Genomic DNA, 14,323 nt, shown 5'->3' on the forward strand with positions numbered 1-14,323 from the left:
GTGTATGTGCGTCTTTCTACTCCGCCATCTTGGCTCCGCCCCCGAAAGTTTTAATTTTAAAACAACACTAAGATTTTCGGAATGCCCTGTGTTTGTACTTAAGTCACAGAAACATTAGAACTGAAAGTGAACTCAGAGATCCGTAGTCCAATCCTCTCATTAAATGGAGGAGGAAACTGAGTCTTATAGAGGTGAAAAAATTTACCTAAAGTTGTACTTTTGTATGATGAGAACTGAGACTTTCACAGGTCATCTAGAAGAAGTCTCTCATTTTACACATGAGAAAGTTGAGGTCAACAGGCATAAGTAACTTATTCAAGGTCACAAAGCCAAATAAGTACTGTGGGCATTGATTCTAAATTATCTGACTTCAGACTCCCACAATCTCTCTGTCTCATTACACTGCCTCTGAATAAATTTAATTCTCCTGGCAGAAGATTTTGTGGTTGATGTAAATCTAGGGAGAAAAAAAGTACAATGCTTTGCAAAGTAGTTTGTGTGGGAGTGGGGGGTGGGGAGGGGGTGGAATGAGAGAGGAAGCATTTATTAAATGCCTAGTATGTGCCCGGGACTGTCCTAAGCTCTTTACACGTATTATTTTATTTGATTCTCCTAATAACCCTGGGGCATTGTTATTCCATTCTACATTTGCTATTCTGCCTGATTTCAATGCCAGCAAATAGACTTTCTCCACACTGGTTACTCTCTGGTCTCCCATCCTTCCTTTTTTTGTGTGTTTTCTCTGAGCCATTAGACTGTGTACTATTTGAGGACAAAGACTGCCTTTCTTTTTGTTAATTGCATCTTCAGCACTTAGCACAGTAGCTGGCACATAGTAATCACTTAACAAATGTTTGTTGGATTGGATTACACGTAGTGCTTATTACCTACCCATATTTTATAATTGAAGAAACTGAGGCAGAAACATGTTAAGTGACTCTCAGGGTCACACGGTTAATTGTCTGAGGTCGGATTAGCACTCAGATCTTCCTGATTCCAAGCCCAGTACTCTATTCAGTGTACCAGCTAGCTGTCCCTTGCTAGATTTGGTATGGGGACTCCAAGTTTAATCTTAGTACTGAGAATATTTTGATAACCTCATTCATAATGAGGAAGGCCTTTAATTCTGTGGCAAAGTTACTGTTGTTGTGGTACTTAGCATTTTTTGCATTCAATGCCATTCTCAGAAGTATAATTAAAGATCAATGAACCAAGTGTTTAAAAGGCAGCCAATTTAATTGCTGCAATTGTATGATTTAGATGAATAATAAACGTCCTAATGATAGTGCAATATTAAATATTCAAGTTGGATATCAAAAGTCAATTAAGAGATAATTGTAAATCAGCAAGCTACAAATAATGAGAGGAATCCTCCCTTTTTGAAAAGGTTATTGACAGGAAAAAAGAAATCTTAACCTTATTTCATTTCAGCATTTGATTTAAATATTTTTTAATGTAGCAGATTTTTAGTTTGGCTAATTATTGTAGTGGATTGTCACCTTCAAAGCAGAAAATCAAACTTGTAACTTGACTTTAGTCTCCTGAATTGAGTGTTTTTTTCTATCATAAGATATCTTATTTTCTACCATAAGGATCCTCTAGATACTGCATGAACTGTTCCCTTTTTATTTCTGGTAATACCTCATAATATATTTATGATCTCCTATTAAAGAACCTGAATATCTCCTGATGACTGATAAAAAGAGTGGCAGCATTCCTGGTACCTACCACCTTATCTGACACTGAATAGACATTTAATAAAAACTTGTTTATTGGTTGATTGATTCTCATTAATTCTAATGAATTCAGCCAAATATTTAGCGTCTCCTATTACACTGAGCACTGTAGGACAAACTAAGATGAAGTCAATATACCTGCTCTCTTTGTGTTTAAAATCTAGTAGGTAAGACAAGGGAGCAGCTGGGTGTCACAGTGGATAAAGTGCTGGGTCTAGAGTCAGGAACATCATCTTCCAAGGTTCAAATCTGACATCTGACACTTAATAGCTGTGTGACCCTATTGAAGTCACTTAAGCCCATTTGCCTCAGTTTTCACATCTGTAAAATGACCTGTAGAAGGAAATGGCCAGCCACTCTAGTATCTTTGCTATAAAAACCCGAAATGTGGTCATGAAGAGTTACACACAAGTGAAAATAACTGAGCAACAACAGCCAAGATATGTCCCAAAATAACTTTACTATAAAACAAACTGTGATAGTGTCAAAATTATGTACAAAATGCTATGGGAATCTGGAAGTAGGAGAGAACGTTTATGGCTGGAGTTTGGGGGGTGGCAGGTCAAGGAATAATCCATCAAGGTGGTTACATTGAAAGCTGGTCTTATAGGGTCTATAAAGGATCTCTTTGGAGGATTTCCATCTTCCGACAGTGCTTAGTAGCCAGAGGAAAGGGAAACTCCGGACTAAGACTCCAAGAAAGTTGTAAGTTTTGGTACATAGTTTCAGACAGACTGTGATTGGATAGATATGTTTTCAGAACAAGCAACATAAGGGAGAAAAAAAATGGGAATCTCAAGAGTATAAAGAAATAGGATTGGAGAAATGTGGTAGCAATATCCAAAGGAGGGAATTCAAAAGAACTGGTAGCAATATCTCAGGGCAATGTTGAGAGCATAGATGCAGACCTAAACTGGCATGACAGTCACAGAGGTGGCAAAGGTATGGAGAGAGACCTGCAGATTGATATTGTCAAGAAGAAATTATTAACCAGTGGTAAAGACAAGATGGAAAGGAAAATGGTGCAGCAGAGATAGCTTTGGTTCAGTCATGCATTTCTCCTACTACACTAAGAATCTGGTAAGTAAATGGGGATTTGGTTCCCACTCTCACATGAAGGATTGGGAGGGCATATGTTGAGCTTACTTATTATCTAGGTAAATCTTTTTGTTTTCCTTTCATGGTGTTTTAATTAAATTTCTTATGTTTTGGATTCACATTTTATTCCACATTTGAACCCCAAATAACCATTAATCATTTTCTGTCATCACTGATCAAACTTCTTCTTTCTTAGTAGACTCTTCTGAGACCTATTACTTGTCATGTGGTTTTTTGTTTCCCATTGTGTACAATATGGGCTTGTAAGTAGAAATGGACACTGCAACTTTTGGCATGAGTGGAATAGAGAGAGAAAATTGATTTGAACAAAATTTGATAGCATTCATATTTATGTTTTACTACCATTCAAATAACAACCCCAATAGATCCCATACCTCTTGGGTACGAGAGTATTTGATAGAATCGAATATTAGGAAGAATGGTAGAAATTTGAGAGGTGTAGTGGGTATGAGAAAGTACAAGATTCTGAATGTGAATTAGTGGCCCTAGAGCATATAAAACATAGCATGATCTGCACCTAATAATGATCTAGTTTATGTGATCGACAGCAGTTTTTCAGTATGGATGATTAGATGACCCAAATCATGGAAAATAAGGTTACCACTTGGTAGCAGTGTAGCATAATTGGAAGAATAAAACCTCCATTTCAAATGTCTTGAATCCAAGTCCCAACTCGTCAGTTTCTTTACCTGTAAAATCAGGATAATTATGGTTCCACTTCCTTTTCTGCTGAGTTGTTATGAGGAAAAAACACTTTGTAAATTGTAAAGCACCATATAAATATGAGGCAATTCTGTCATAAATGACATTTTAATTTTAAATTATTTTGAGTGACTGTAACTATTTAAATAATCACAATAATTTAAATAATTATTTCAAGTGATGAATAATTTAACAGAAACCATAAAGAAATGAGGGAATATTTGATGAATCTTAAAAAATTCACCTCACACATAAGAGAAAAACGTATTTAGACTTTTTTTTTACTTCTAATATCAGTAAAATATTGAACAGTAACATTGATGTATAGAGACCTCAAGGGGAGTCCAGAAAAGAAGCTTCTTCTCTCTCCTTTGACACTAACTCTACAAATGACCTTGTAATTCACTTTCCTTTTTTAGGCCTGTTTTATTCAGTGTAAAATGGGGAGTGGGTGCAATAGATGTTTGACAGGAGTCTCTTGTCAACCTCTTTCCATCAAGACTCTCATATTCCTAGGAGAAGAATGGCCATAAGAAATCTATAGATTGCCTACCTCCTAAAAAGACATTCTGAGATCATTTGTGTTTGATCCTTTTTCTTTTTTCATTGATCTAAGTAATCCAACCTCTGCCCATAGAAATTCATGTCTCTGTTACACAACATTCAGAATCAGAATCACAGAATCTCAGTTGGTACAGACCTCAGATTATAACTAATTTAACCAATATCTGAAAGAGAATTTTGTCTACAACATAATCATTGAGTAGACTTCTAACCTCAGCCTGATGACAGCAGATGAAGGGGAGCTCACTCTGTGACTGACCATTTCACTTTGGACTTGTTCTTTCTCTTCTTAACATATAACATAGATCTGTCTCTTACTAACTTTCACTCCCTCATCTTTATTACACCATCCTGGGTAATACCACATACCACATACCACAAGAAGAATCCTACTTTCACATGACAGTCCTTCAGATTTATTTAGAGATGTACCAAGTTCCTCTAAGTAAGAGATTTTTAATGTGTGCAGGTATGTGTGTGTGTGTGTGTATGTGTATGTGCGATGGATCCCTTTGGAAGTCTGGTAAAACCAGTGGATCCGTTAGGACAACAATAGTTTCAAATGCGTAAAATAAAATGCATGGGATTGATGGCAAAGGAAATGATTATATGGAGATGCAGTTATCAGGATAATTTTGAAGTATTTGGGGGACCTGAGGTTAAGAGCCCCTGCTCTAAAGCTTCTGTCTTCCAGAAATGTAAAGAATTGGGGTTCTAAAAGGCAGAGGTTAGGAAAAGGTTCATTACAGGCAGCTGGAAGGCAGCCATTGCAAGAGCACGGAGGCTATTCTATATTTAGTATTATTAATTTTTTGGAGACAGAAAAGCAGGGGAATGCGGCATTAAATTCACACATGATACTAATTTGGGAGATGATGTAAATAAGTACTAAGAACAAAGAAACCCTAAACAATTCTACAAATCTCCATAGAGGCTAGAAATGTTCAAGGGACTGACCAACACATTATAAACAGATTAATACCTATGGATGAAGCCAAATTCATGCAGAATGAAAGAGATGTTTCTTAAATAGACCTGTCAGAATGACTTTAAAAGTCCACATTCATATAGTGCTTCAGAGTTTTCAGTCCTTTTCTCCCTACAGCTTTGTGAGTCCTACAGAACAAGTAATATCATATGGATGAGGAAACTGAGGTCCAGGGTTGTTGAGTGATATGCTCAGTATTGCGTGGCTAATAAGTGTCTGGACAATGATTCAATCTGAGTATTCACTATCCAAGTTGAGTACTCATTCCTGTACCCCATGCTATATCATAGACTATGTGAGAGAGTACTAACTGGGGAAAAATGTCTTTTGTGCTATCTTTCATTTGGCCATTAGTCATTTTATGTTTGCTTTTCTTTTTCAAGTGATTAATTTCAATGCATTTTTAATGAGGCTTATGCAGTATGGGTGCTCAATAAATATTTGTTGAATGGATGAATAATGGAATTAATGTCAAACCATTTCTAAAGTGCCTCTAGTGCACAAGTTAATTTAAGAGAAGCTTATTATGCATTTTCTATAGGTAAGACACTAATGAGACACTAGAGCTATAAAAACAAAAATGAAATAGTTACTGCCCTCAGGGAGCTTACATTTTCCTGGGGGATACAACAAGCCCATAGGTAAGTAAGTATAAAATGTTCAAAAGTTGTACACTGTGATTGAAGAAGGAAGGGATTATAAACATTTAGGGATGAGCAAAAGCTTCTCCCTGGACCGCATTAAATTTGAACTCTGCTCCGAAGGAACATATACATGTGTTTCTGTTTGTTTGTTTTCCCCTTGACAAACTTACTCTTTTATCCATCCCCATATTCTATGAGTTGTCTAATCTTGTTACTTTGACTTTGGTACCATCTGGTGAGATCCCACCAGTCTCCTGATCATTGGGGCTTGCAACATAAATGTCATCCTCAGCACCTCACTCTCTCTCACCCTTTCCATCCAGTCATTTACCTCTATCCTTCCTTCTCTCCTCTGACACTGGTTCCACCCTGGTATAGGCCCACATGCATCATCTTCCAGCAGGACTATTGCAACAGCCTTCTGGATGGCCTCATTGTCTCAGGTCTCACTCACTCTGGTCTATTCTCAACTGTCAAACTGATATTCCTTTTTTTTTTTTGAAGTTTTTACAGTTTATTTATGCTCTGAAGAAAAATTATTTTCACAGATAAATAACATCCATAGTGCCTTTTATTCCTTCTTTTTGCCAGCACCGACATTTGCCTTTGCAGTACCCCTGACTTTCTTCATTCTGTTCTTGCGTTCCTTTTGCTGCTTTCTTGATGTCTTTTTCTTCTCATACAAGCCATGCCTTTCAAGTCTGTGCTTTGGTTCATTTTTTTTTTTTTTTGCATAGTCAAGAGAATCATAAATCATGCCAAAGCCTGTTGTTTTGCCACCACCAAAATGGGTTCTGAATCCAAAGACAAAATAACGTCTGGAGTTGTCTTGTACATCTTTGCGAGTTTTTCTAGAATTTCAATCTTAGGCACCGTGGCCTTTCCAGCATGAAGGACATCTATAACCATCTGTTTCTGCTGAAGAAGTCTGTTTGTCATGAACTTCCTGGTTCTGATGGTTACCGTGTCATTGGCTCGTGGAGCGCGGTTCCCGGCTAGTTTCAACATTGGAGCAGACAAGAGGCCTCCAGGAGACGGGCTGAGAGAAGAGTCGAGATCCGAGCCGAAGGATGGCGCAGATGCGAGACGGATGGTGGCTAGAACCCAGGAAGACTCATCACGGTGGCGGCCGACTCCTCTTGCAGCATGAGAGGAAAAGGCAAACTGATATTCCTAAAACACAATTTTGACCACAACAGTCCATAAGCTCCACTGGCTCCTTATTACCCTTAGAATCAATTTTGAAATACTATTTGTCTTCTAAAGCCCTTCATAACCTGCTTCTTCTCCTACCTTTCCAGTCTTCTCACTCACTATACACTCACTGTACATTCCTCATAGTCTATAATTCAGTGACACTGACCTCCTTTTTGTTCCTCATATGTGACACTCCATCTCCCAAGGGAAGGTTTCACTGGCGTATAACCCTCCTACTTGGAATGTTCTTCCTCCCCATCCCCAAGTCCTGGCTTCTTGGCTTCTTTTGAATCCCAACTAAAGCCTTATCTTCTTCAAGAAGCCTTTCCCAGTCCTCCTTAATCTTAGAGCCTTTCTTCTGTTGATTAATTCCAGTTTATCCAGTCTATGACTTGTTTGTATGTAGTTGTTTGCATATTGTCTCCTTCATTAAACTGTGAAGGTCTTTGAGGGCAAGGACTATTTCCCCTCTCCTTTCTTTATATCTTTAGAACTTAGCATAATTTCTGACACGCAGTTGTATATGTATGTATATACACATATGCATAAACACACATATACACACCTATTATACATATAACATAGACATATATAAGCACATATTTTATATACACAAATACACACATATGTGTTTATGCATACATACACTACTTATGACTGGCTGAATGGCTTGAGAGAGGGCTATCATATTTATTTAACATGACACTGTACAAGGACTAAACTAGAAGTGGAAGCAGTGAAGAAAGAATGCACAGTAGATGATACTCTGTTTAAAGACATGGAAGCCAATTAAAAAATATGTATAGAGAACAGATGGTAGTTCAATTTGAGGAGAAGGGAGAGTATGTAAATTTGAAGAGTAATGAGAAATAAGATGGGAAAGGTGGATGAAAGTTATGTTGCAGAGGACTTTAAATGACAAACTCTGACAAGGAGGTGAAGCTAGGAGATCTTTGACATGAGAAGAATTTCTCCCTGATCTGCCTTTTATTGGTGTCTATCACACATCCTTGACTGCCATTTTCTTAGAAATGTAAGGTTTTTTTTGAGGTGTAAGCAGGGTTTTTTGGGCAAATGTTTAGCAACTGACTTTCTGGAACAAAATGCATGCACAGAACAATTTTTAATTTTATTCCATATAATAAACATTTTTCTTTCATTTTCTTATATTTAGATTACTGGTCTCCAAAGGATCATTGCAGGCATCATATTGACTTGAAAAACCATGGATTAAAATTATGTATGTTCTACTGTATTTTTTATTTATTTTGTTAAATATTTTGCAATTATATTTTAATCTGATTTAATCAGGGGAGTCTCCCTGAAAAGTGTTGGACACCTATGTCCCGACAACTAATAAAACAGTAAATTACAACCTGTCTATAGCAATGATACATTTCAAGGTATACATTCTCACCTAGAAAATGTAACAAAATGTAACAATCATCTCTTGAGAACCATTTAGAGCTGAAGCAAACAGAATCCTGTGTAAGTGTCGCAAGAGATTATTCGGTTCAGATCCTTCATGGTGCTGATGACTCTGAGCTCTAAGAAGATCATGGAGGGACTGGATGAGAGATCTAATAGACAGATCTCCTGGTTTCCAGTTCTGTGTTTGTTTGCAATGTGAAACTTACTTAAGGCATTCATGTCTCTCTTGTCTTTCTATTATGACTTACAGCTATTACTACTACAACTATTGCTATAACAACTATTATCATCACCACAAGTGTTGTTTCACAAACACTTTATCTCTAGTTCATTTTTATTGGTGCTTTACAAATTATATTATTAGCACAGCTTCATAGTCATTTAGTCTTCTGCTCTCCCTTCTATCCTTTGGGAAATTTTCTATGTCCTATTCAGTGTTCCTAATTCAGATAATACATATCATAGTTAACTACCTCCCCAAGTAATTGAAAGTTAATTGTTATTTGTCCTTATATGTTGTTTAAGACCAGGGTTAGCTTGGGAATGGGAATGTCTGCTTCTGAAATGAATTGTGTTTGGAATATCAATGGTGATGGAAAATAACTAGAGTAAGAATTAGTGTTTCTGTTTTGGAGGAAGAAACCAAAACCCAGGGGATGAATAACTTGCCCTGTTTCCTTGACTTCCTTCAAAGGTTAACTCAAATGTTATTTGCAGTAAGAGGACTTTCTCAGTCTCCCATTGCTAATGTAGATATCTTGCATGTAAGTTATACTTATTTACATGTGATCTACTTCCTTAGAATGTACCTGCCATAAAAGCAGTTCTTACTTTTTGCTTTTCTTTATATCGCTATATCTTAGCATAGTGCTGTAGCAAAGTGCTTGATACATTCCCCTTGATTATGAGCAGCTGTATCTATATCCTCTTCCAATTATCTTGTTCTTGGATTCTACGAAATCTGGTTCAAACAGCAAAGCTTGTAGGCAAGAAGGTAAGGTTGACAGTCCAAAGAAGTTCTTTTATCCTAAAAGAAAACAATACCATATCATCTAAAAGTTGTCTCTGTTATTTTGTGCTACAGATTCGAATTGTATAATAAAAATCATGACTGCTAAACAGTGAACTGTCTTTTCTGGGTCTTAATGGCTTTAAGTCAGTGGTTAGTCACAGAGTGTTGACTATATTAAATAGTGAAATCAAGAGGTTCTTAGTTCCCACAATTCCCTTTTCACTAGTCCAAATCATATACTCTTTCCTTTTAATTAGAACAAGCCGGCTTATTTCCTGTAAACGGTGCTTGAATAATGTAAAACTAACCTAATACTAAATTAAACAAGCAGAAGAAATACCCTGGTAGCAAACCCTGGATTATTCTGCTCTACTTGCTATGTTTGCTAAATCTAATTACCCTTGTTCCTCTTTTTGATGCCCAGATTTCCTTGTAAAATTTATTTTTCCTTTTACCCATCCCTTGAGTCCCTCTGTTAACCTCCTTTGCTCTTCTTTCTTATCATCCCAACTGTGTAGGTTTAAATAAGATGCAAATTCTTTAGCCTCCCCAAGATAACTTGGACAGATTTTTCAAATGAGATTCTACAGGTGATTTAGGAAAATTTTTTTGTTAAATTCCAGAATGACTTGAAGAATCATTAGATTCACAGAACATCAGAATTTGAAAGGACCTACAGAGTCATCTCAGTAATCCTATACTTGTAAAAGAAAATCCCTTCCACAAATCAAACAGCAAATTATGATTCAGTCTTTGCTTGAAGACTCAATATAAAGGGATCAGCTGTCTCTCAAGAATATTTTCCCTTTGGACATTTCTAATTATTAGTAAGTTTTTGTTAAATCTTTCTCTTTACCACTTATATACAATATCCTTTGTTTATTATTCCTTTGTGATCAAGAAGAGAATTTCGAATTTCCCTTCCACACAGCTCTTAGAGATTTAGAATAGAAAAGAACCTTAGTGGTTATCTAGCCCAACAACTTTATTTTATAGGTGGAGAAACAAATTCACAGGAGGCAAACAAATTATCCAACTTTAGATATGCTGAAAATGGCAAAGAATGGACATTCAAATGTAGGTCCTCTAAATATCTGTTGCTCTTTCCAATGCATTTTACTGCTTCTATAAAACTACTTTTTTCTCCTAAGTCTTCACTTCTTCATCTCCATACTAAATATTCACCACTCTATCAATTTGTTGTCATTCAGCACGAACTCAAGGCACTTTACCATCCTGATTATCCTTCTGTGGACATTCTTCAGTTAGTCAACATCTTCCTTCCTAAAACAGCTGAATAACAATATCTATCTGTATATATTCCCTAAGAAGTCTAGCAATTTTGTTGAAGCAAAAGTGTTCTTCACATTGCTGCATTATATAAAAGTACCTTCCCTCCCCCTGCCTCCATGTCTGGGAAAACAGGTGCATTAAACATCTGAAGAAATATCAGTCTGATGTGCAGACTGATTCAAACTCAATGACTTATTCTCTGTTTGTGTTCTTTGGAGATCAAAGGACTTGGGTTCTTTAGAAGGACACCCCTGGTGTCAGCTGTTTATATTATTCAAACACAAGGATATTAAGGAAAAGCTGCTTCTTCACTAAATAAGAAATGGGTAGACCCTAGTCTCTTATGTCAATTACGTTTTAGCTCAGTGTTTAGTCTATGTCATTTTAGCCATTTGGCTAAACTTCACAAAAGTTGGCACATGAAATCCCATTAACTGTCCATTTAAGTTGAGAGCCTTCCTTTGGCAGGGACTCATTCTTTCTGCTTTTGGGTAGACAAAACAAGCAACATAAAGCATGCAGCCACTTGGAGGTTACTACATAAAATTTGCTGACAAAGAAAAAATGACAGAGAACTTTGGCTAGCTATTAGAGCTAATCAATTCCATCTACTTGCCCCTGAAGAACGGTGCCTGTTCCAATAATGAGCTGTCTCTCTCTAACATAAAAATTATGTGGCATACTTTCTAAGAAATTAGCTTTGCAGTAATAATATATTTATTCTTTTTGTCATGTGGCAAGGTTAACAGGGATGTTCATGAAGTAACCACATTTCAATCTGGAGTGATGATAAATGGCCAGATTATTTTTGTTGTTTTACTGTGATATAGGATATTCCTGTTACAGAAAGTATGCTGAGTCTGAGTCAGAAGAAACCTAGATTCAAAATCTGACTTTTGTGACTTTGAAAAAGCAACTTAATTTATCTGAACCTATTTTGTCTTCTAGAAAAAATAGGGATAATAATGCACATGGTAGGGGCAGCTAGGTAGCGCAGTGGTTAGAGCAGTAGGCTTGGAATCAGGAAGAATCATCTTTCTGAGTCCAAATCTAGCCTTGGATACTTACAAGCCATGTGACCCTGAACAAGTTACTTAACTGTGCCACGTTACCTCATCTGCAAAATAAACTAGAGAAGGAAATGGCAAACCACTCATTCCAGTATCTTTGCCAAGAAAACCTCAAATGAGATCATAAAGAGTCAGACACAATTGAGCAACGACAATAAAAATTTCACACAGTACCTATCAAAATGATTTGTTATGAGGATTATACATAAGCTTCAGTATAAAATATTTCACTAACTCTCAAATGTGTGAAAGTTAACTATTATTACTTATTTATCACTAATGTCCAAAGGACACATCTTGATTCCTCTGGTCTCATTTCGTTGATAAAATGTGGGATGTGTAGTTCTTTGTAACTAATGGGATGTTTTTCAGCAATGATAGTTTTCCTCTGCATAAATCAATCTTCAGCAAATCATTTAAAGTCTTTAACCCTTAGTTTTCTCATTAGTCAAATAGGCATAGACAGTATCTACTTTCCTTAACATAGCTCTTAGGATGATCATGTAAGATAATGAGTATGAAAACATGTTGAAAAATGCAAAGTACTGAGGCACACAGCAGAGTGCAGCCCCATCACAGGCGTGGAGCATAACATAGTCCACCACAGGTGCAGAGAAGAGCACAACCCAGTGTGGTACTGTGCCATAGCAAGAACAGGACTGGAGCTGGCTTCAAGGCTCCAGGCCACTGGGAGCAGCTATGGGTCCCAGATTCTTAAACTCGCAAACACAAAAAACAGCTTCAAAGATCAGTGAGAAAGCTCTTTCACTTGGTTGAGAAGGGAATGAAGTAGTCTAGCACAGGCCCCTGGCAACAACAGCTTCCATTGTTGGCGTCCTGGCCTAAAGCACCTGGAGGAATTGAGGAGCTGATGTGGATCTCAGCCCTGAGTGGCCCTGAGGGTGAGGAGGAGTGCTGGCTTGGCAGAACTGGTGGAGGCCCTGGAAAGGGAATCCTACTCACAGAACAGAATGCAGGGCAGGAGGGGAATAAACTCCTCTCCCTTTATTGTGCCACATTGGAGGAACAAAGAACTTATGGGTTCCCAGAGTATACCCTGCCCTTAACAAAGAACTCAAAAGTCAAGTAACTGTGTGAGAAAATGCCCTAAAAAAGGAAACAGAATATGACAATATAAGGTTACTTGCTTGGTGAATAGGTATTTTCTTCCATCCTTTATGATGAGGAGGAACAATTTAAGTCTTCAGAGGAACACCTAAAAAAAAATCAAGACTTCTGCATCCCAAACCTCCAAAATAAATATGCAATTGTCTCAGGCCATGGAAGAGCTCAAAAAGGATTTTGAAAATCAAGTAAGAGAGGTGGAGGAAAAATTGGAAAGATAAATGAGAGTGAAGCAAGAAAATCATGAAGAGCAAGTCAACAGCTGACTAAAGGAGATCCAAAAAATGCTGAAGAGAAAAATAGATTAAGTCAAATGACAAAAGAGGCCCAAAAAGTCAATGAGGAGAAGAATGTTTTAAAAAGCAGAATTAGCTAAGCATAAAAGGAGATTCAAAAGCTCACTGAAGAAAATAGTTCTTTCAAAATTAGAATGGAGCAGATGGAAGCCAATAACTTTATGAGAAACCAAGAAATTACAGACCCAAATCAAAAAAAATGAAAAAAATAGAAGACAGTGTGAAATATCTCATTGGAAAAAAAAAACTGACCTAGAAAATAGATACAGGAGAGACAATTTAAAAATTATGGGACCACCTGAAAGCCATGATGTAAAAACAACCGTGGACATCTTCTGTCATAAAATTATACAGGAAAACTGCCCTGATATTCTGGAACAAGAGGGTAAAATAAACATTGAAAGAATTCACTGATCACCTCCTGGAGGAGATCCAAAAAGCAAAACTCCTAGGAATATTGTAGCTGAATTCCAGAGTTCCCAGGTCCAGGAGAAAATATTGCAAGCAGCCAGAAAGAAATAATTCAAGTTTGTGGCAATACAATGATAACCCAGGATCTGGCAGCTTCTACATTAAGGGATCAAAGGGCTTGGAATATGGTATTCCAGAAGTCAAAGGAACTAGAACCAAAACCAAAAATCACCTACCCAGCAAAACAAAGTATAATACTTCAGGGAAAAAAATGATCATTCAATGAAATAGAGGACTTTCAAGCATTCTTGATGAAAATACCAGAGCTGAATAGAAAATTTGACTTTCAAACACAAGAATCAAGAGAAGCATGAAAAGGTAAACAGCAAGGAGAAGTCATAAGGGACTTACTAAAGCTGAACTGTCTACATTACTACATGCAAAGATAGTATTTGTAACTCTTGAAACTTTTCTCAGTATTTAGATAGTTGGAGGGATTATGCATATGTATATGTATATCTACACATATCTACATCTATCTTACATATAATAGATATAGATATAGATATATATCTATCTTACATATAATATATATAGATATAGATATATAGATAGATAGAGAGATAGAGAGATAGAGAGATAGATATAGATAGATAGATATATATCTATAGATACATATATAGACAGAGGGCATAGATTGAGTTGAATAGGAAAGGATGATATGTAAATAAATAA

General features: G+C 36.7%; 1 pseudogene; it reads right to left on the bottom strand.

Annotated features, from left to right (window-relative positions):
- Positions 1-6,241: 6,241 nt before the first annotated feature.
- On the bottom strand, positions 6,242-6,856 carry LOC140505426 (small ribosomal subunit protein eS24 pseudogene; annotated as a pseudogene).
- Positions 6,857-14,323: the final 7,467 nt, after the last annotated feature.

This window comes from Notamacropus eugenii, chromosome 5 (genome assembly GCF_028372415.1).
Source record: "Notamacropus eugenii isolate mMacEug1 chromosome 5, mMacEug1.pri_v2, whole genome shotgun sequence".
In the NCBI taxonomy this organism is placed as follows: domain Eukaryota; kingdom Metazoa; phylum Chordata; class Mammalia; order Diprotodontia; family Macropodidae; genus Notamacropus; species Notamacropus eugenii.